This window comes from Heloderma suspectum, chromosome 6 (genome assembly GCF_057233095.1).
Source record: "Heloderma suspectum isolate Gila_16-S chromosome 6, 16-S_ref, whole genome shotgun sequence".
NCBI classification, from domain to species: domain Eukaryota; kingdom Metazoa; phylum Chordata; class Lepidosauria; order Squamata; family Helodermatidae; genus Heloderma; species Heloderma suspectum.
In genome coordinates this window covers 86,049,667-86,073,392 of record NC_139463.1, presented here as the reverse complement: position 1 = coordinate 86,073,392, position 23,726 = coordinate 86,049,667, and positions in this window count along the sequence as shown.

The window sequence follows — 23,726 nt, the reverse complement described above, 5'->3', positions numbered from 1 at the left end:
AATTTTTTTTTTCTAGGGGATTTTGTTGTGTTTTTAGGGGTGGGTAGCCTGCCTGATAGGCGGGAGCGAGGGGGCATGTGTCCACCTGATGGAAGCAGTGGGGGGAGTGTTGGGGGCCAGAACATACCGAGGCTGGGTGGCAGGCGCTGGCGGAGTGCTAGGGGCAGGCCATGCCAAGTAAGGGGAACAAGGGAGAGATGTGTAATAACTGTCCCCTGCTCCAGGCCTGTCCAGAGCCAAAGGATGGTTGGGGGAGGCATGACCCCATCTTCTGGCCTTCGTTTGCTGCTCTGCAATGCCAGGTCTGTTACCCAGAAAACCTCCCTCATCCATGACATGATCCTGGATGAGGGTGCAGACCTGGCATGTATTACGGAGACCTGGCTGGCCGAGGCTGCTGCTCCAACCCTTGCAGCCATGTGTCCAGCTGGATTTTCGTATGCACAGCAGCCGCGGGCTGGGGATCGGGGAGGGGGAGTGACTGTTATCTACCGAAAGTCCTTGGTCTTCACCAGACCCCCTCTCTGGGAGACCAAGGTTGCTGAGTGCATGTACTGGAGGTTGGGCCCGATGGCCAGTCTGGGGATTCTGCTCGTGTACCGTCCACCCTGCTGCACGACTGACTCCCTGGCCGAGGTGCTTGAGGTGGTCTCTGATGTGCGTGTACAGTCCCCTAACTTATTGGTGTTGGGGGACTTCAATGTACATTCGGAGGCCATCCTCACAGGAGCACCTCGGGACTTCATGGAGACCATGGCCTCCTGAGAGCTGCACCATATTCTAACTGGGCCCACCCATGTAGCCGGTCATGCACTAGACCTTGTGTTTGTTTCTGGAGAAGCGGGGAGTGATCTGAAAGTCGGGGGTTTATCCACCACCCCCTTGTCATGGTCAGATCACTATCTGGTGACGTTGGACTTCTCGGTTCCACAACCCCTCCGCAGGGGTGGAGGACCCATTAAAATGGTCCGCCCCAGGCGTCTTATGGATCCAAATTGTTGCACAAAATGCTAGTTTCGCCCCCTGGAAGCTAGTCCAATTTGCCCCACAGAGGAGAGTCAACTTCAGGCTGGGTCCAACTCGATTTTATTGTTTGCAAACAGTTCGACAAAGGAGCTCACGCTCAAAAGCAGAGTCGACCCTGGGCAACCCCTGCGTTACAGTTTTATCACCTCAGCTTGCATTCCTCAGCCAGCATGTCACTTTGATTGGTTGCTAGCAGTTTGCTTGGCAACCTTATCTTAGGGTTACTGTCTGCTTATTTCAGGCATGCGCAGTTCTTACAATACTACGTGCTGCTTAAGACACATACAATGGCTTTTAGGTTACATTTTTACTACAATTCCCCCCTCAAAAGGCTTTTTTCAAATTTATACTCTCTTTGGTCCTGCGGTGGACTATGCACTTAAAGGCGCAAACTATTATTGCTGTGGCATTGATGGTTTTTTCTAAACAGCAAGTGAGGCCTAGGACGCCTTTGTTCTAGCTACTAGAATGTTGACAACAAAAACACTTTTTTTTTGAACTTTTGGAACTCAGTTTTGTTCTGTTCATCAGGAACCCTTGAAACGAGAGCGCCCCCTTTCTGTAGAGCTACTTGAGTCCTTTCAGGGGTTCATTATTCTAACGGTGACCTTCAGGTGGGTCAGCTTCCAGTGTGACCCTTTCTGGTGCAGGTGATGCCTTTATTCAGTGTGATGAATCCACTTCTTTTTTTTGGCGACTTTCATAGCAATGGGAGTGGTAAGTAGGATCTGAAACAGACCCTTTTGCTTCTTGGTAGGTGGTTCATCTTTCTAGGACTGGATTAGCACCCAATCGCTGGATTGAGATTATGCACTGGAGCATCTAAAGGCCAGGATTGGTGCGGTGTTGCAAACCTGTGAAAACAAAACAGACTGCAAGGCAGTAACACAATTTTGAATCTTAAAACTCTTACTTCTAAATTCACATTTAAGCTATCAGCCATAGGTAATATCTGAGGTGGGCACTTATGGAACGTTTAAAGGGTGTCAATTTAATACTTCCCTTGGGGGTGCACCGTACTCGAGTCAAGGTGATTGGCAAGGCCTGTGGCCTTTTAACTTAATCTTTCAACAAATTCTAATGAGCATTGTCTTTAAGGTGCGGTTCATCTTCTCAACTTGACTTGTAGATTGAGGTTTCTAAGGGGGGTGTAGCTTCTAGTTAGTTTGTTATGCATGGGCCACTACTTGCGTCACTTGTCCAACAAAATGGGGCCCCTGATTTGATTCACTCTCTTTAGGTAACAAGAGCTTAGGGATTACTTTTTAACAGGATCTTGGCTACTGTCTGTGCAGTGCAGTCAATTGCTTTTATCATTACTAGCAGGTACCGATAGCCATGAGTCTGGGGCAACTCTGAAAAGTCAATTTGAAATCTCTGAAAAGGATAGTAAGCGCATGGGCGACTTCTCATTTGAGCTGGGGGCTCAAACATCTTTGAATCATTTTTGAGGCACAAAGGGCAGTCAGCCACTGTTCTCAGGTCTTGGTCTAACCTGAAGGAGGTACTATCTGCCTCGGGCACACCCAAAATCGGGGTGTTAAAGGCGGATGATCCCTTTATTAACTAACCATAATTTTTGAACTTCTCAATGAGCGGCTTCAAGCCTGCACAGGTGGCTTTTTTTAGAGGATACTGCCTCACGCACACAGGGCTCTCCCTTTTTAAAGAAGATTTTAACTGGTGTCATGCATTTGCTCGGGCAGGGGTTCTGTCTGCCCACACACATGGATCAACATTCTCTAAAATCTCAGTCCCTTTGGCCTCTGACACAATTTCGATTGCTTGAAGGGCTATCTGCTAATTTGAGCCCTGCATTGCTGGCAGCTGTACTACAATCTGATTATCACGGAAGAAGATTTTAGCTTGCAGTTTTGTTAACAAGTCCCGCCCCAAGAGGGCAACCAGGTATGCAGATGAAACTACAAAGGCATGTTCCAGTATGTTATTTCCAGTCTTCGTGAGGAGGGGCTTACACATGGGCAATTTAGTTTGTTTTTTTTCCCTTTAATTCCTTTTATAGTTACATGCTTTCCACTTTCTCTCGCCCGGGGGGCTTCATAGGGATCATAGAATATGTGGCTTCAGTATCTACTAGGGCCTCACAGTCCTTGCCACCAACCCTTACTTTTACCTTGGGATTCTCCCGAGCGTTTGTTCGTAGGGTGGTGGCCCTTCAGCTAGACTCCCCCGCAACCCCGGAGGATCCTGCCCGCATTTGGCAGCCTTCAGGGTGAGTTTCTTTTCTCTTCTCTTTCAACTCTGGAAAATCTTTTTAGTGTCTCTTCTCTTGACAATACGCACATTTATTGAGCCTCGGTCGGCCCTTTCCTTTTCTGCCCCCCCCGGTCGCTTCTGTGCTCTCAAGCCATGGTTTATATCTCCGCCCATGGTGGCTGCCAGCATTGCCTTTTCCTTTTTCTAGGAATGGCACTCTTTTCATGTGCTCTCATGTGCACCATAGCTCTAAAAACTTCATGATCTGGGGTCTGATAAGGCTAAAGCAGGCGGTGATATTAAGGCTTGCTTCAATTTAAGAAAAGCCTTTTTTATTTTAATTGTCCACTTCTAGTGGGTAATATTTTTGTTAAAGCTTCATACGGGGGCTTCACCTCGGAGCATACCATCATGACTTTACAATATTGAACTTTATATTTAACCTTTTCTCGCCTTCAGTGGATTTTGGTTGGCACTCATCCAAATGCTGATAACCTCACCTTCCCTGAGGCAAATTTATTTCTTACTACTTGATTCAGACACTACCCGGGGTCTCTTGCCTCTGTGGTCCTTTGCCAGTAACACATTTACACATTTACACTTCTGTAACTAAGGGGGATTCTTTCCGCACCAATTTAACTAACCATCAATATAGGCAAATTGATCCCATTGCCCATTATTCACCACATTTTTATATACAGCATTTACAAGATTTACACCAAAGGATCCTATGTCTGGCCAACTAATTCCAAATGCTGGCCATTCCAATTGACAGAGTGTAACCAGCTTGCCTTTCAACATCTTAGTACACGGAGTCTGACAAATCTCAGATGCTTGACTTTGCTAAAGTTCTTTAGCATGCATCCCAAGGGAGTGGCAGAGCTTTCTAAACGGGAGCTACCCGCCCCCATTGTGCCTACCTCTATTTGAAACCATACACGGAGCCTGACAAACCTCCGACACTTACACGGAGTCTGACAAACCTCAGACGTTTACACAGAGTCTGACAAACCTCAGACGCTCCGAAGGCAACTCAAACAGAAAGACAGAAGGGAAATCAAGTACTTACTCTGCCCAACACCCTAGTGCCGTCTCTTCAGACCCGTTCAGCCTGGTTGACTCAATCAATGGAGTCCATGCCTTTAACCTCCTGGGTGTCCCGACCCCCGTTCTCTGGTGCCGTGGCAGACCTCAAAGGCGGTCCGGCGCGCCCCACAGGCACCTTTGCCGGTTCTGTCGTTTGACCCCAGGGTGGTCCAAGGGACTCCTGACTGCTCGCCAGTTTGTTGCACAAAATGCTAGTTTCGCCCCCTGGAGGCTAGTCCAATTTGCCCCACAGAGGAGAGTCAACTTCAGGCTGGGTCCAACTCGATTTTATTGTTTGCAAACAGTTCGACAAAGGAGCTCACGCTCAAAAGCAGAGTCGACCCTGGGCAACCCCTGCGTTATAGTTTTATCACCTCAGCTTGCATTCCTCAGCCAGCATGTCACTTTGATTGGTTGCTAGCAGTTTGCTTGGCAACCTTATCTTAGGGTTACTGTCTGCTCATTTCAGGCATGCGCAGTTCTTACAATACTACGTGCTGCTTAAGACACATACAATGGCTTTTAGGTTACATTTTTACTACAAAATGGATTCCTGAACGCACTTGGGGATTCTCTGGAGCACACCAACGGCCACTCGGTTGAGACCCTGGTGGGTGGCTGGAATTCCACAATCACTGGGGCATTAGATCAGGTGGCTCCGAAACGCCCTCTCCCCCTGAACAGGGCTCGGACTGCACCATGGTTCAATCTGCGGTTACGAGCTCTGAAACAGGAGGTGAGACGGCTAGAGCGCCGGTGGCGGAAGTCTCACTCCAAAGACGATCAGACACGGGCTAGAGCTGTATCTTCAGCCTATCACGTGGCGGTGAAGGCAGCAAAAAAAGAATATTATGCTGCCTCTATCACGTCTGCAAAGTGCTGTCCCAGGAGGCTGTTCCAAGTGGTCCGGAGCCTGGTCGGTCCTGTGGCTCCGGAACCACTGGAGCATTCTAAGGCCTCCTGTGAGGCCTTGGCAAGGCACTTTGCAGATAAAATTGATCAGATTAGGTGTGTTACTCTGCACGCTGTGGATACAGTTAGTGAGCAAGAGGCGGCCTGTGGCAAACCGGTTTTGTGGGATCGGTTCCAGCTTCTTCCTCCTGATGAAGTGGAGAAGGTGCTTTCATCTGTATGGCCGACCACCTGCTTACTTGATCCTTGCCCATCTTGGCTCATTATGGGCTGCAGAGAGAGACTGGGTGAGGGGATCAGGGCGGTGGTGAACACCTCCCTTGAGGAGGGAGTGTTGCCATCAGCCCTCAAGGAGGCAGTGATAAGACCGCTCTTAAAGAAGCCCTCCTTGGATCCTCAAGTTCTGAACAACTTTCGCCCAGTCTCAAATCTGCCATTTTTGGGCATGGTGATTGAGCGGGTGGTGGCGGTGCAGTTGAAGGCACACTTGGAAGAAACTGATTATCTAGACCCATTTCAGTCGAGCTTCAGGCTTGGGCATGGGACAGAAACGGCCTTGGTCGCCTTGGTAGATGATATGAGGAGGGCTCTGGATAGGGGGGAATGCTCCTTCCTTGTTCTCCTCGACCTCTCAGCGGCTTTTGATACCGTTGACCACGGTATCCTCCTGGACCGCCTGGAGGGGTTGGGCATTGGAGACACCGTATTGTGGTGGTTCCGGTCCTTCCTCTCCGGCAGGTACCAGAGGGTAGCACTGGGAGAGGAGGTTTCAGACCTGTGGCCACTTACTTGTGGGGTGCCACAGGGTTCCATCCTCTCCTCGATGCTATTTAACATCTATGTGAAGCCGCTGTGGGCTATCATCAGGAGGTTTGGGGTGCAGTGTCATCAATATGCAGATGACTCGCAGCTCTACCTCTCGTTCAAATCTTCACCAAGGTTGGCCGTAGAATCCCTGTCCAAATGTCTGGAGATGGTGAGTTGCTCGATGGGGAGGAATAAGCTGAAGCTGAACCCTGACAAGACCGAGGTACTTTTGGTGGGAGACAAGAGGAGGCTAGGGGATGTTGACCTGGTGTTGAATGGGGTATGGCTACCCTTGAAAGACCAGGTCCGCAGCCTGGGGGTCATTTTGGACTCCCAGCTGTCCATGGAGACTCAGGTGTCAGCTGTGAGCCGGACAGCGCTGTATCAACTCCATCTGATACGGCAGCTGCGCCCCTTCCTTCCCGACCATCTGCTCCCATCGGTAGTACATGCCCTGGTCTCCTCTTGTTTAGACTACTGTAATGCGCTCTATGTGGGGTTACCCTTGAAGACGGTTTGGAACTGCAGCTGGTACAGAACGCGACGGCTCGCTTGATTAAAGGCAGCCGCCGGCGAGATCACATCACTCCAGTGCTGAAGGAGTTGCACTGGTTACCAGTTGTTTTCCAGGCCAAATTCAAGGTGTTGGTTTTGACCTTTAAAACCCTATATGGTTCTGGCCCAGCCTATCTTAAGGAGCGCCTCCAGCAGCACCAGACAGGCCGCTTAACAAGATCAGCCTCGGATGGCCTTCTCTCTGTCCCATCAGCCAGGACAGCTAGACTGGTGGGGACGAGGGAGAGGGCCTTTTCTGTGGTGGCCCCCACTCTGTGGAACTCCCTCCCTAGGGAACTCCGTCATGCCCCCTCTTTAATGAGCTTCCATCGTGCATTAAAAACGTAGTTGTTCAGGCAGGCATTTGGGGTGGGTTAGGGTATTTTAGAAAATGTTTTTATTGTAGAATTTTATTGTTTTAAACTGTTTTATTGTATGTTGTACATCGCCCAGAGTGGCTGGGTGACCAGCCAGATGGGCGATTAATAAATTTAATAATAAATAAATAATAAATAATAAATAATAAATAATAAATAATAAATAAACATGCCCAGTTCTTTCAGTCTCTCTTCATAGGGCTTTGTTTCCAGTTCCCTGATCATCTTTGTTGCCCTCCTCTGAACCCTCTCCAGTTTGTCTGCATCCTTCTTAAAGTGTGGTGCCCAGAACTGGACACAGTACTCCAGATGAGGCCTAACCAGTGCTGAGTAGAGGGGAACTAGTACTTCCCGGGATTTGGAAGCTATGCTTCTATTAATGCAGCCCAAAATAGCATTTGCCTTTTTCAGCCACATCACATTGTTGGCTCATATTCAGCTTGTGATCTGCAACAATTCCAAGATCCTTCTCGCTTGTAGTGTGGTTGAGCCACGTTTCCCCATCTTGTAACTGTGCATTTGGTTTCTTTTTCCTAGGTGCAGAACTTGGCATTTATCCCTATTAAATGTCATTCTGTTGTTTTCTGCCCAGCGCTTCAGTCTATCCAGATCACTTTGAATTTTGTTTCTGTCTTCCAAAGTATTAGCTATCCCGCCCAATTTGGTGTCATCTGCAGATTTGATCAGCATTCCCTGCACCTCCTCCTCCAAGTCATTAATAAAAATGTTGAAGAGCACTGGGCCCAGGACTGAGCCCTGCGGTACCCCACTCGTTACCTCTCCCCAGTTTGAGAAGGTCCCATTGATAAGCACTCTTTGAGTCCGATTCTGTAGCCAACTGTGGATCCACCAGATCGTTGTTTCATCTAGCCCACTTTGAGCTAGTTTGCTCATCAGGATATCATGGGGCACTTCGTCGAAAGCTTTGCTGAAGTCGAGGTATATGATGTCTACAACATTCCCACAGTCTACAAGGGAGGTTACTTGATCAAGAAATGAGATCAGATTTGTCTGGCAGGACTTGTTCTTGACAAATCCATTTTGGCTTCGAGTAATCACGGCATTGTTGTCAAGGTGCTTCCAGATGGATTCCTTTATCATCTGCTCCAGAATTTTCCCAGGGATTGATGTCAGACTGACTGGTCTGTAGTTCCCAGGTTCCTCCTTTTTACCCTTTTTGAAGATAGGGACAACGTTAGCCCTCCTCCAGTCATCTGGCACTTCCCCCGTTCTCCATGATTTCTCAAAGAGAATAGACAGCGGTTCTGAGAGTTCTTCTGCCAGTTCCTTTATGACTCTAGGATGCAGTTCATCTGGCCCTGGAGATTTGAACTCATTCAAAGTAATTAGGTGTTCCTTGACCATATGCCTATCGATCTCAAGCTGCAATCCTGCCCCTTCAGCCTGTACTTCGCCTTTGCCAGGGGGGTCATAGACCCTCTTTTGGGAGAAGACTGAGCCAAAGTAGGAATTGAGCACCTCTGCCTTTTCTTTGTCATCTGTTATTGTTTTGCCATCCTTATTTAATAGCTGAACCACTATTTCTTTCCTCTGCTTTTTACTATGCACGTAGCTGAAGAAAGCCTTTTTGTTGTTTTTAGCATCCCTTGCTAACCTCAGCTCATTCTCAGCTTTAGCCTTCCTGAATTGCCATCCCTGCAATTCTGTGCTATCTGCCTGTACTCTCCCTTTGTTACTTGGCCTTCTTTCCACTTCCTATATGTATCCTTTTTTGTTTTCAGGTCATCCCTAAGCTTTTTGTGAAGCCACATTGGCTTCTTCTGTTGTCTTCCACCTTTTCTTCTTGTTGGAATTGTTTGTGATTGTGCCTTGAGAATTTCCTTTTTTAAAAGCTCCCACCCATCTTGGACTCCTTTTCTCATTAGCGTCGCTTGCCATGGGACCTTACTGATCATTGTTCTGAGTTTATTAAAATAAGCTTTCCTAAAATCCAGGGTACGCGTTTGACTACACTCAGCTTTTGCTTCCCTTAGAACCAAGAACTCAAGTACAACATGGTCACTTTCCCCCAGAGTTCCTGTAACTGCTACTTTATCCACTAAGTCATCTCTGTTGGCTAGGATCAAGTCAAGGATAGCCGATCCTCTAGTTCCTTCCTCTAGACTGCATATTGTTGCCCTGCTTATTTAACTTATATGCAGAGTATATCATGAGAAATGCCGGGTTGGATGAATCACAGGTCGGAATTAAGACTGCCGGGAGAATTATCAACAACCTCAGATACGCAGACGATACCACCCTAATGGCAGAAAGCGAAGAGGATCTCAAGATCCTCTTGTTGAGGGTAAAAGTGGAGAGTGCAAAAGCTCGTTTGAAACTCAGCATTAAAAAAACTAAGATCATGGCATCTGGCCCCATCACTTCCTGGCATATGGAAGGGGAAGAAATGGAAGCAGTGACAGATTTTATTTTCTTGGGCTCCAAGATCACTGCAGATGGTGACTGTAGCCATGAAATTAAAAGACGCTTGCTACTTGGGAGGAAAGCTATGGCAAACCTAGACAGTATAGTAAGAAGCAGAGACATCACCTTGCCGACAAAGGTCCGTCTAATCAAAGCTATGGTTTTCCCAGTAGTAACGTATGGCTGTGAGAGCTGGGCTATAAGGAAGGCTGAGCGCCAAAGAACTGATGCTTTCGAACTGTGGTGCTGGAGAAGACTCTTACGAGTCCCTTGGACTGCAAGGAGGTCAAATCAGTCCATCCTAAAGGAAATCAACCCTGAGTGCTCATTGGAAGGACAGATAATGAAGCTGAAGCTCAAATATTTTGGCCACCTAATGCGAAGAGAAAACTCTCTGGAAAAGACCCTGATGCTGGGAAAGACTGAAGGCAAAAGGAGAAGGGGACGGCAGAGGCTGAGATGGCTAGATAGCATCACTGATGCAATGAATATGGACTTGAGCACACTCCAGGAGAGAGCGCAGGACAGGAAGGCCTGGCGTACTATGGTCTATGGGGTCACGAAGAGTCGGACATGACTGAATGACTGAACAACAACAAGGGCTGCCCAGCGGCCAGATGTTTGGCTGCGGGTGGCTTGGCCGCGGAGCGTAGCTGGCTGGGCAGGATTCCGGGGGGAGGGATGGAGCGCCTTCCCCCCCATCGAGGATTCCAGGGGGAGGGATGGAGCGCCTCCCCCCCACTGCGGATGCCCCTGTGCGGAGCCAGGTAAGGGATTCGTACATCCCTACACTCATTAAATGACTAGGGATCTCAACTCATCTGAGAACATCTGCTTGGAATCTCCAAGCAAGAGAAAGGGTCTGATCTCCATTTTATATCACATAATGATAGATGCAAAATGTGACCAATTTTCCGGACTCAGGGCTGTTTGGGAGACAGACCTAGGTCTCACTATCTCTGACTCAATGTGGAAAAACATGTGGTCATCGCCTCCATTAAAATCTGTTTCCTGTTCAGTATGGGGAGTAACCTTAACATTGCTTCATAGATGGTATCTTACTCCGATGAAACTGAGTTTTATGAACCCTTCTTTATCCCCTAATGCTTGGAGAGGATGCACAGAATGTGGGTCCCTCTTTCACATGTGGTGGCTTTGCCCCCATGTATCAGATTTCTGGGATTGCATTTTTAATCAGATTTCTATTATTGCTAAACAATTAGATCCCAAAACCCCAATACTTGCACTCCTTTCCCAATTTATAGGTACAAAATTATTACATAGGGAACTTATAATTTTTCTTTTAACAGCAGCTCAATTTGCAACAGCAGGTGGGTGGAAATCTTCAGATTTTACTTTAGAGATTTGGTACAGTCATGTATGGAAGCTTGCCCTGATGGAAAAGCTAACTCACAACTTGTGTATGGGAAAGGGCATACTGATTTCAAGGCATATGATACTATTTGGCTTCCTTTTGTCACCTGTGTATCTGAAATCTCTTAATAAAGTGTTTTGTATTAAAAATAAAAATAAAAAAGATATCTGAAGCCGAAACTCATCCTTTAGAAGGTCTGGGAATGGCTATTTGGATTCCCTGGAGGAATCTGTGATTCTTTGTGCAGGGCTGGCCCTATCATTAAGCAATGTGAGTCAACTGCCTCAGGTGGCAGATTCTGGGGGGCAGTGGTGCCAGCCTCCCAGCTGTTCCTCATGATCTCTCCAGCTATGTAAGGCACACAACTTGTCCTGGGCTCCTTAAACTACCCACTGTTTCAGGTATGGTGGAAGTTGCTGTCCCATTGCTAGTGTTAAAGAAAGATTCACTGTATGTGGACTGGGGAGGGCGTGGCATCTTGTCCTTTGCCGCAAGCAGCAAATAGCCCTGGTATAAAGGTCAGTAGTGGGGATGGGTAACATAAGAGTTGCCTGTCTAAAGGGATTTTTAGACAATTAGACAATCTCTGGCTTGCCCCAAGCGTTTCCTCCCAGCTCCCTTTCTTATGCTGAAGGAACAGCGTTTTCATTTTTTCTGTTCTTCCTTTTCCTGAGCGAATACCTGGCTCCTTGGGACAGCTAACGCTTGGCAGACACCCATTTTTTTTTTTCTGAGGAAGAAGGTAATATGAGAGCAAGTGCCAGGGCAATGTTCCACATCTGACTTGGGTGGAGGTGAGGTTGTGGTGGTGGTAAGGAAACAGGTTATCTTGCTCCCTTTCACTTCATTTACAAGTTCTGCCTCCAGATTGAGGCTGCAGTCAAGAACTCTCTTGGTGACTGGGAATTAAATCCATTAGAAAATGTCCTGGGAGTTGCTTTGAACAAAACTTACTCCCTCCCCCAATTCACTTCCTCATTCTCAGGTAGTGAATTGGGGGTGGCAACTTCTCAGGTGAAAAAATCCATGGAAGATTCAAGCGAATACCACTGGAAGCAGCATCAATGATGCAGTAGACTCTCCCCCTCTCTTTTTTCTTTTTGTTTGTTTGTCTCTGTGGGTGCCACATAGGGCTTCTGCACCTTTGCTAGGGATGGATGAACAGGCTAAGTTTGTTCCCTTCCATATCTGTATGTGGCCCCCCCCCCATGGTTTCCCATCCCATTTCTGTGCAGTTGTTTAAGGAAAAGTCTTTTAAAATTGGTGTGGTTTTGTTTAAATTTTAAAAGTTTAACGTTTAAAAAATAATAAGGTAGATACTTACAAGGTGGTTTGAGGGCTCCATGCCCCCCTCCAGGTTGTTTTTTTAAAACAGTTTAAAGCTTCTTGCAGCAGCTACAAATTATTTTCAAAAATGTTCAGGAAGAGGCAGCATGTTATGATGTGCTGCTGCTTCCTGCATAAAAGTATGGAAAAATATGAATGTTATATTTTCCCCCCATACCATGTCCCTGGGAGGCTACCAGAAAAAAGCCCTGCTGTCCTAAGACCACCTCCTGAACTCTATCTATCTATCTATCTATCTATCTATCTATCTATCTATCTATCTTATCTATCTATCTTATCTATCTATCTATCTTATCTATCTATCTATCTTATCTATCTATCTATCTATCTATCTTATCTATCTATCTATCTATCTATCTATCTATTAATTGTATGGCACATTTACATTGCATTACAATAAAAACATAGAGCATAATAAATATGAAATGTAAAATATAAAATATAGACAGGAATATTACAAATGTATGTCTAGGTTACAGATATAGTTTTTTACTTCAGTTGTCACAGCCAGGAAATCAGCAAAGTCTCCATTGGAGGCTCGGTTTTGACACTCTGTCACTATATGTTGGATAGTTTGTTTTTCAGCCCCACAATCACAACCTGATGATGTTGTTTTGCCCCATTTATAAATGGCATCTGCACATCTACCATGACCCGTGCAAATTCGGTTCAAGGTTGTCCATATCGCATGGGGCTGGTCAAATCCAGGTGGTTTTTCCAAGACGCAGTGCAAGCTTCAGCATTGTGGAGGGCAGTTTCCTAGCCAATGTTGTTTCCATGTGTTGTGGATATTGAAATAATCTTCTAGAAGAGCTTTAGCAATAGAAATGGCTGGATGTCTCAATCTTAACCTGTTTCACTCCAAGTAGGTTACGTCATTTAATATTGGTAGCTAGAGATTGCTAATAATCTTCCGGTATTCTTGAAGAAGGGCGCTCTTTTGTCTTGCATCCGGAGGTGGTATATGGCTCAAAACAGGCAGCCAGTATGTGGGAGTAGGTCGTGTCGTCCCACTAACAATGCGCATTGACTCATGCAGTTGTGTATCGATCTTTCTCGTGTGCGGACTATTAAGCCAAACTGGGGCACAGTACTCTGCTGCTGAGTAAACCAGACTGAGTGCGGTCGTTCTCAGCGTATCCGCTGTCGAGCCCCAGCTAGTGCCACATAGTTTGTGTAGAATGTTATTTCTACTTCTCAGTTTGGCAGCAGTCTTCATCAGGTGTTCTTTATAGGAAAGTGTCCTATCCAGTGTGACCCCAAGATATTTAGGATGCATGTTGTGATTGAGCCGGTTTCCCTTAAATTGAATGTTGAGCTCTCTGCCTGCTGATCTATTACAAAGGTGGAAGCATGTTAATTCTGTCTTTGTTGGATTGGGCTGTAACCTCCACTTACAGAAAGATTTATCCACTATGTCTAGATCGGCAAAGGAAAAGGGGATGGCAGAGGATGAGATGGCTAGATAGCATCACCGATGCAGTGAATATGAACTTGAGCACATTCCGGGAGAGAGTGGAGGACAGGAAGGCCTGGCGTGCTATGGTCCATGGGATCACAAAGAGTCGGACACGACTTAATGACTGAACAACAACAACAATGTCTAGATCAGAAGTGAGGACATCTCCAGTTGTCTTAAAGGATTTATGTTGTGTGGCTATAGCCCAATCATCCACGTAGGCAAACTTCCTCGACTTTGTGTGTGGTATGTCAGCTATGTGTAGATTGAAAAGGAGAGGTGCAAGAACCGAGCCTTGTGGTAGTCCGTTGTTTAAAATTTTAGGGGGACAATGACTGTTCGTGTCTGTGACATTCCTTAAGTCACATGTGTCTCCTGGGTGGTGCTAAAGAACAGTCACTTCAAAGCAAACATCTGAAGCTTCGAAGTTATGGCAGCCAGTCAAGCCTAGTGATCTCCTGGCTATATTATATCGCATCAAATTATACCTCCTGAACTGCAATGAAGGTATGCAGAGTGATGTGAAACATGGTGAGGAACATGTCTATGCTGAGGTTCAAGGACAGGTCAGGAGGCATGCATTTACAAACGTCCACATAAAAATAAAATGAAAATGAAAACAATTCTCCCCCATCCTTTGCATTGCATTTGCAGCATTCTGCAGCTAGGCAGTGAAACGCTTTTGGAATTTTAGGAAAAATATCTGACAATGCAACTGCTGTGGTAGTCCATTAGGAATTGGAAGGGATGGTGGGGCCTGAATGTATTTGTATGTGCACTGTGAGGTTCTTCATGATGGGAATTGATTCAGTATTGCTGCCTCCTGTTAAAAAGGCAGTTAGCAGAGAAAAAGACAAAAGGCAGAACAGAATGAGCGTTTACCAGTCCCACATGCACACAAAGTTAAAATAAAAGGAGACCTCACCTTTCTTCAGTGAAGAAAAGGTAAAACAGTTTACTCACAATATTCTTGCATATAATATGCAGGTACAGCATAGAGTTTCAAACAGAGTTTGTCCAGTCCATTTCTTTGTGTTCTATAACACTGGCAGGAGTGAGAGAGAGCAAACCCAACTGCTCCCAGCAATGGAGTGGGGTGGGGAGGGGATGAGCAAAATCACAGGAAACTGCATTGTAGGCTATAGAGATCCTAAGGCTAGCTGTGGTCAAACTTCCCATGAACTAACTGCAACACTGCCCCTTTCCAGTAACTTGCAGACGAGGTTGCAATATTACCAACACTTCAACCAAACATGATTCATCACCTCACTCTAGAAGGTTCTGAACATTACCTTGAACAGGTGAAGACCCCACATTTGTGGTTGCATGGATGACCACTGGAAGAGGTATGGTTACAGGTAATCAATCTCTCTTTTAATGATGCTGCCTGTTATGGTGATGGAGGTGATGTTGATGATGTTGGCAGCACCAGGCAGGCATGCATTGGCTATTCACCCCTGCCGCCCCCAATGCCTGGAAATCGCATCATTCCAGATCATTCTTGGGGTGGCAGATGGTGGCCGTGAGAAAAAATGGCACCTGCCATTTCCACTCCCCCAGTTGACAGTTCAACCAGGGCATTCTGGTGGGTGGGTAGAAATATGGCTGTCAGCTGCTGGCTATTGAGAAGTGTTTAAAAGTAAAAACATCACTGGGCCCACTGCCAGTGGCAAACTCCTGAACATTTCAAAGATAAATTAATTAATTTCATTACATTTCTATAATGCCCAATAGCCAAAGCTCTCTGGGCAGTTCACAAAAATGAAAACTCTGAAATACAACATAATTAGACATAATATAACACCTGTACAATTTTGAAACATAACAAAACCAGAGTAAAAACGATCAGCAGGGAAATATATAAAAACACAAAACATTAAATAACAAACTGAAGGACTAAAAAGATTTTCACCCTCCCCAAAATCACAGTCCATTTTGCTGAAGGCCAAAATGCTCCACCCCAAATTTGAGCTGATAGTTCTCAAGTGAGAATTTTCAGCTTAGCCTTAAGTGGAATCTGTTTTGTTTCTTCCTTTTGGTATATCTTTCCCTCCAGTTCTCATACTACATTCTTGCACTCCTTTTGGTTACTTAATACGCCTTGTGTTACATGTATTCTACGATTAGATCTAAATTATTTAATATAATTTCTAAATCACCGGTATTAACAATTCATTACTAGAAAATTTAGGAACATAACATTCAGAGTGTAGTTATTTAATTTCACCTTTCCACTTTCCTCTTTTATTTTATTGCTGGCTAAAGGATTTAAGATGTAATTAAAATAGACACAAGTAGACAAAAGGCTAAGCAACTACTGTCCTACCTGGGTTTTTGAACTTCAAAATTCAGTAGTGTGGAGTGCGTGTGGGGAGAGAAATGAGAGCTTTGAAATGGAAAAGCAATGGATTTCTTAACCCAATAGATAAGATGTGCACAGTTTGGGGAAGAAGGGTTTGTAAATTTGCATTCTTGACTTTGCTTCTAGACTCACATAATAGCTGAACAACAGGGCCATTTATTGTTGTTGTTGTTGTTGTTGTTGTGGGAGGGGCCATAGCTTAGTGGTAGAGCATGTACTTTGCATACAGAAGGTAACAGGTTCCATCCGTGGCATCTGTAGGTAGGGCTGGAAAAACTCCTGCCTGAAACCCTGCAGAGCTGCTGCCAGTCAGTGTCAACAATACCGGGCTAGATGGACCAAAGGTTAGACTCAGTGTAAGGCAGCTTCGTATGTTCCTAGGGTCAACATAAGTTTGTGCCTCCTCAGCCCTGCCTTTTAAAAAATTTGCTGCCACGTTATCAGCTGCAGCGTGGGGAATCTCACCCGTCAATGCCACACCCTAGGCCAGGGGTGCACAACCTTTTTCCTCTGAGGGCCACATCCAGTGTTAGATGTAGGGCTGGGGGACAGATGTGTGCACACACACAGTGTGCAGCCCCCCTACACATACACACACACTCTCCCCCTCCCGATACGCAAGCTTACACATACTCTTCCCCCACACATCGAAACACATACTCACACACATACACAAACACACACACTCCCCCAGTAGGCACAAACACACACAGAGGGATGGGGAAGTTTAAACCTCCCCTCTCTGCCCACAGAAAACTAGAGACCACTGGGGATTGGGAGAGGCAAAAGCTTCTGCTAGCCACAAGTGATTTCCAGTGAGACTGCTATTTAACTGCTGCTGCTATTGAGAGAATAACAGTGTTCTTGCAGGCAAGGTTTCTGCAGGTTGGGAGTAGGGATGGCGGAGAATTCCACCACGGACTCCAATGAGGCTGGATTCTAAGAATCTGCCCCCCCAAAGTCCGCGGCGGAACGAAAGACTCACCTCTGCCACCTGGGGGAATCTGTGTCGGCTGGATCCTACCTGCCGCCGTCTGTCCGCTGCCGACCGCTGCTGCCTGTCTTCGGACACAAATGGTGTACGGCGTAGCAGACGCCATTTGTGTCCCTGCCTTTTGCCATGATAGGCTACGTAAAGATTTACATAGCTTATCACGGTAAAAGGCAGGGACGCAAATGGCGTCTGCTACGCCGGACACCATTTGCATGGCAGTGGCTGGAAGTCCAGCTGCGGATGGGCCCAGCCGGCAGCTCTGTGGACTCGCTGCAGAGCGGAGCCTGCCGGGGAGGCTTCCGGGGAGAGGGACGGATGAGCCTCCCCCCCCCCCCGCGGACCCCTTCAGCGGACTGGTAAGTGTGTTTCGTACTCCCCTAGTTGGGAGAGGCTTTCATCATTCCTAGCTGCCAGTCAACCAGGCTCCAATGGTGGCCGAAAGGTTTTAACTGTGGGAACTGTGGGGATTACTGAGTACTCAACAGTGCAGGTGAACTATTAAGAACATAAGAATGTAAGAAGAGCCATGCTGGGTCAGACCAAGGGTCCATCTAGTCCAGCATTCTGTTCACACAGTGGCCAATCAGCTGTCAACCGGGAATCCACAAGCAGGGCATGAGCGCAACAGCACCCTCCCATCCATATTCCCCAGCAACAGCTGTACATAGGAACACTGCCTCTGGTACTGGAGGTAGCACATAGCCATCAGGACTAGTAGCCATCAATAGCCTTCTCCTCCATGAATCTCCTCCAATCCCCTTTCAAAGCCATCCAAATTGGTGGCCATCACCACATCCTATGGTAGCTAATTCCATAGTTTAATTTATGCACTGTGTGAAGAAATACTTCCTTTTATCTGTCCTGAATCTCCCACCAATCAGCTTCATAGGATGACCCTGGGTTCTAGCATTTTGAGAGAGGGAGAACAATGTCTCCTATCCACATTCTCCACACCATGTATATTTTTGTAGACCTCTTTCACCTCTCCCCTTACCCTCCTTTTTCCCAAGCTAAACAATCCCAGCTGTTGTAACCTTCTCTCACTGGGGAGATGCTCCAGCCCCTTGATCATTTTATTTGCCCTTTCCTGCAGTTTTTCCATCTCTACAATATCTTTTTTTTAGGTGTGGTGACCAGAACTGTACACAGTATTCCAAGTGTGGTCGCACCATAGATTTGTATAGGAGCAGTATGATATTGGCAGTTTTATTCTCAATTCCTTTTCTAATTATGCCTAACATGGAGTTTGCCTTTTTTACAGTGGCCTTTTTTTACAGAGGCTGATCTTAGACACATGTTGCATATTTTGGTTAGAAGATCAGCGATTTCATATTTGAGTTCTTTGAGAACTCTAGGATGGATACCATCTGGGCCCGGTGATTTATTTGCTTTCCATTTATTAATAAGGTTGAGAACTTCATCTTTTGTCACCACTATTTGCCTCCATTCTTCAGACTCCCTTCCTAAAAACATAAGTTCAGGCACACGTCTCTGTCCTATAGCTTCTGCAATGAAGACAGATGAAAAGAATTCATTCAGCTTTTCTGCACTCTCCTTGTCCTCCTTCAGTACTACTTTAACTCCATTGTCACCCAGTGGTCCAGCTGCTTCCCTACTAGCTAGTTTCCTGCTTCTGATATATTTGAAGAATCCTTTATTGTTGGCCTTGATGTTGTTGGCGATACGCTCTTCAAAATGCTTTTTTGCATCTCTTCTTACCTGCTTGCATTGCGTTTGTGCAAGCTTGTGCTGCATTTTGTTTTCCTCACTTGGGCAAGAATTCCATTTTTTGTTGGAAGCTGTCTTTTCTCTAATAGCTCCCTTAACACTGCTCGTTAACCAAGCCAGTGACCTCTTGGACTTGGTGCTACCTTTCCTAACCCGTGGTATACATTTTACCTGGGCTTCTATTATTGTGCTTTTGAGTAATCTCCAAGCATTTTGAAGGGATTTAATCCTCTTACCCTTATAACTTCCTTTTTACCAGTTCCCTCATTTTAGAGAAATTTCCTCTTTTGAAGACAAATGTGACTATGTTGAACTTCCTGCACAATTTTCCACTTAAGTATATATTAAAACTGATAGCACTGTGATCACTGTTTCCAATTCATTCAACAACATTTACATCTCGTATTAGGTCTTGGGCAATGCCACTTAGGATTAAATCCAAGGTCCCCTCCCCTCTGGTCAGTTCTATGACCAACTGTTCTAGGGCACAATCGTTTCAGGCATCGAGAAATTTAACCTCTTTGTCATGGCTGGAAAATGCATTTATCCAATGAATGTGGGGGATAATTGAAGTCACCCATTATAACAACACTTCCTTGTTTGGAGGTCTCCCTGATTTTGTTTTGGATCTCAAGGTCATTCTAAGTATTCTGGTCTGGGGGATGATAGCATGTTCCTAGCACGAAGTTAGCTTTGGAGCCTGGTATTGTCACCCACAGTGCTTCTGTGGAAGAGCCTACCCTTTTAGGTGTTCTACTCCACTCGATACTATGTCCTCTTTGACCTACAGGGAAACACCTCCCCCAGTATGCCCTTGCTTGTCCTTCCTATGGAGTTTATATCCAGAGATGACCATATCCCACTGGTTCTCTCCATTTCACCAGGTTTCTGTAATGCCCACTTGTATTGGCCCCAGGCCTGTAGTTTTAGAGGGGCATAGAGATCCATAATGCTCTCTGACTTTAGTCCATCAGCTGCAGTTTTCCTCCTAGTAGGTCTCTTGATTGGTAATATGAGTCAAAGGTTGATATCACTGCCTCAGCACATTCCATGCTAATGAGCACTGGTCTTATCAGGGCCTAGGATGCGCTTGAGAAGGGAGGCTATGTTCATGCTGAGCTACAGGTGTCTGTGCTGGGAAAGTTCTGATTGTTTTCCTTCTGACCAAGCAACTGTTTAGCCTATGCCACAGATGAATGCTAATTAATGCCTGCTTCTGTCATGCTGCCTCACTGCTGACATGTACGGTATAAAACCCATTTTACCCCTTGGCTCTGGGTTCAGAGAAGCTGTCTGATCCAATCACTGGGTATGCCTAGGGATGTCAGAGAATTCCACCATGGACTGAAATGGGATTGAATTCCCTTCAGTCCATGCCATGGAATCCTCTGCAGAACGGCACCACGAGGTCCTGCAGAGCCAGCAGTCATGCAGCTTTTTTTCGGCGTCTGCAAAGAGTCGCGGAATTTTCATAAATAAAAATGCAGTGTAGTATATTCTGATAATAAATACATAAGTTTTTTTAAAAAATGAATTGTGCTCACTGCCTTGTTTGTGGGTGTTCTTTTTAAATTGAAATCCTCTGTCTCCATTTACTTTCAGCCAAAACACTTCCTCTTCCTAGGGGCTTCCCAAAAGAAGGCTGTCCTAGGTGTGCCTGAGAGATAAACTATTGGTTTAAAGCAACACTGTTTTAAAGAAAGACAAAACCTTTTAAAATGACCATGCTGGTCCTGGAGCATAAATAGTACGTAAATAAAATTTACATAAAAATCCATAAATATTTACGAAAAATAGCGATTCTTACGGAAGTTATGCAGACTCATGGAGACGGCTGGGCACCGGAATTATGGTTTTCGGTATGGATTTATTTTTGTAATTTTTGGAGCCGAAAAAAAGAGGAGAATTCTGGGGACTTGTGAATGGTGGAATGGAGCATTGGCCGCAAACTACGGAAGTCAAGCGGCATTGAAGGTACACAATTCGTACATCCGTAGGTATGCCTGTGTGCTGTAAGTACTCAATACAGTCTCCTTGTAAGTAAACCTGGATCTGGCTTATCACTATCTTGGCACCTCTAAATTAAGAGGCCTACTGCAGGGGCAGTACACCACTATATCCAGGTTTTCCTTTAAAATCAAGCAAGCTAGCTCCCCCATTTTGGCTCAGAGGCTTCTAGCATCTGCAGAAAAACACCTATACACAGTATCCCTCCCAGATGCCTCTGGCGTCTGCATCTTTTGTCATGAGACATTGGCCCCTTTGATTGATTATTATATTCTCCCATGTACTCTTGGCCTATTTCCTCCCCTTTTACATTTGGGCAATCAAAAACATTTTCATCTTCATCCTTTTGGGATGATTTAACCCGAACTGGATGCTTCCCAGCTCCCGTCGGCTTTCCCCCAAGGGTTTAGTTTAAAAGTTGCTCTGCCACCTTTTTTATGTTTAGGGCCAGCAGTCTGATTCCATTTCGGTTCAAGTGGAGCCCGTCCCTCTTGTACAGGCTCAGCTTGTCCAGAAATGTTCCCCACTGTCTAATGAATCTGAACCCCTCCTTCCTTCACCACCATCTTATTAGGGATGTACGAAAGTCACTTACCTTTCATGGATTATGTTGATGGTGGGGGGGGGGAGGCGTTCCGTCCCTCCCCCCGGAATCCTCCGCGGGGGGGAGGCGCTCTGTTCCTCCCCCCCGGAATCCTCCGCGGCTGGCTGTGCTCTGCGGCAGCTCCGCGGAGCAGCCAGCCAGGCCCAGCCAGGCCAGAGCTGCCCGGAGCCAGATTTCCAGCCACGGAGGGCTCTGGGAAAAACAACAACAACAACCGCGTACACAAATGGCGGCGGCTACGGCCACCGCCATTTGCGTTCCTTAGTTTGGGCCGTCTTAGTCTACGTAAATATTTACATAGACTAAGACGGCGAAAATAAGGGGAACGCAAATAGCATAGCGGACACTATTTGCATTCCTTAGTTTGGGCCGTCTTAGTCTACGTAAATATTTACGTAGACTAAGACGGCCCTAACTAAGGAACGCAAATGGCAGCGGCCGTAGCTGCCGCCATTTGTGTATGCCTTTTTTTTTTTTACCCAGTCATTTTAGGCTATGTAAATTTTTACGTAGCCTAAAACATCTGGGTAAAAAAAAAAAAAAAGCGGTACGCAAATGGTGGGGGCCGTAGCCCCCGCCATTTCCGTATGCCTTTTCTTTTTCTTTTTTTTTACCCAGATGTTTTACGCTATGTAAAAACTTACGTAGCCTATCATGTCTCTGTAAAAAAAAACAAAAAAACCTGCAAATGGCGGCGGTGGCAGCCGGTCGGAAGACCAGCCTCCGCCACCTCCGCAGCTGCTGCCGGAGCCACTGCCACCTGGAAGATCCGCCCCAGGTAAATCTCATCCTGGGAGGGATCCGTGGGGGCGGGCAGGGGGGTGGAAGGCCGTTCTGCCACAGATTTTGGGGGGCCGAATGCACTGGCATTCGGCCTCACCGTGATCCGTGGCGGAATTCTCTGCCATCCCTACATCTTATTCATGCATTGAGACTCCTCAGCTTCACCTATCTAGCTGGCCTTGCATGTGGAACAGATAGCATTTCAGAGAAAGCCACCTTGGTGGTCCTGGATTTCAACCTCCTATCTAGCAACCTAAATTTGGCTTCCAGGACCTCATAACTACATTTCCCCACATCGCTGGTACCAACATGGACCACAACCACTGACTCTACACCAGCACTATCTACTAGGCTATCTAGACAGCCCGTGATATCCGCAACCTTCACACCAGGTAGGCAATTCTTCATGTGGTCCACACACCCATCACAAACCCAGCTGTCTATGTGTGTAATGATCGACTCTCCCACTATCACAAGCCCCCCTGTCCCCGAAGGCACATCTTCAGTGTGAGAAGATATTGTTCACCTTCTGAAGAATGAGTCCATTCTAAGGGATCATTTCTCTCTTCCTCAGAATGATGCCCTCCTTCCCCGAGACCTGCATTGTCCATAACAGCAGAGGAGCTGTCACCCTAGGAGGGTCCCTGAAGGTCTCATCCACCAACCTCTCTGTCTCTCTTAGCTTCTCCAGGTCAGAAACCGTGGCCTCAAGGGAACGCACTTGTTCCCTCAGAGCCAGGAGCTCAATACACCGAGGACACACCCATGACTTCCGTCCAGCAGGTAGATAGTTGTACATGTGGCACTCAGTGCAGTACTCTGGATAGCCCCCACCCCCTTCTGGCTTTCTACCTGTCAGGGTTGGATTGGAGCCCAGAGAGCCCCAAAGCAATTCTGATTCTGAGGAAGAGATAGAAATCATGGGAGAGGAACCCGTGTGCTGTTCAGAGGTTCAGCCATGGGGAGACCCCCTCCCGGTACACATTCCTGAGAGTGATAGTGACCCTGGCAGGGAGAGGGAGGCACAACAGCAGTTTCTGGACGCTAGGCGCTGGTGCAGCATCAAGCGGGAGATGGCGGGTGCTGAGAGGAGGCATTCAGCCCACTTGGCGCAGTGGCAACAGCGGCACCCCAATGCCCCATGGGAAAGGGGTGGACTCTCTCTTCCTAGCCCATAAGTTCAGAGGTTTCCCTCCTTCCCCTCCAAATGGAGATCAACTGATTCCTAAGGTTAGAATCCCTGAGTAGGCAGCTCTCTTAGGTCTCACTCGTAGGATCAAGCAGTTAGCATCTGTAATCCATAACTGGTTTTTTATTTGGGTGTGTTTTCCCTGGAAAAGTTGGTTGTTTACTACAAGAAGTTGGGGAAATGATTTATAGTTATTTATTTACAGTTACTTATGGTGAGTAGGGAATAGGGAGGAAAGAGCTGACTGCTCTGGCTTCCTCTCCCAGTTGCTAATCTTGCATGGTTGCTTAACTCACTTGTTTGCTGACGCTTTGTCACTACGGCTGAGATGCTTCATAACTAAGGCTCCTCAGGCATGGAGAGTTGAGCCATATTGGCTGTGGCGTTTTCAGTGGTGGTTTTTCTGGTGGTGGCACATGGTGTTTTTTTTTTGCAATAGTGGCAGCAATGGCTGGGGATCTTGGGGGCCCATGC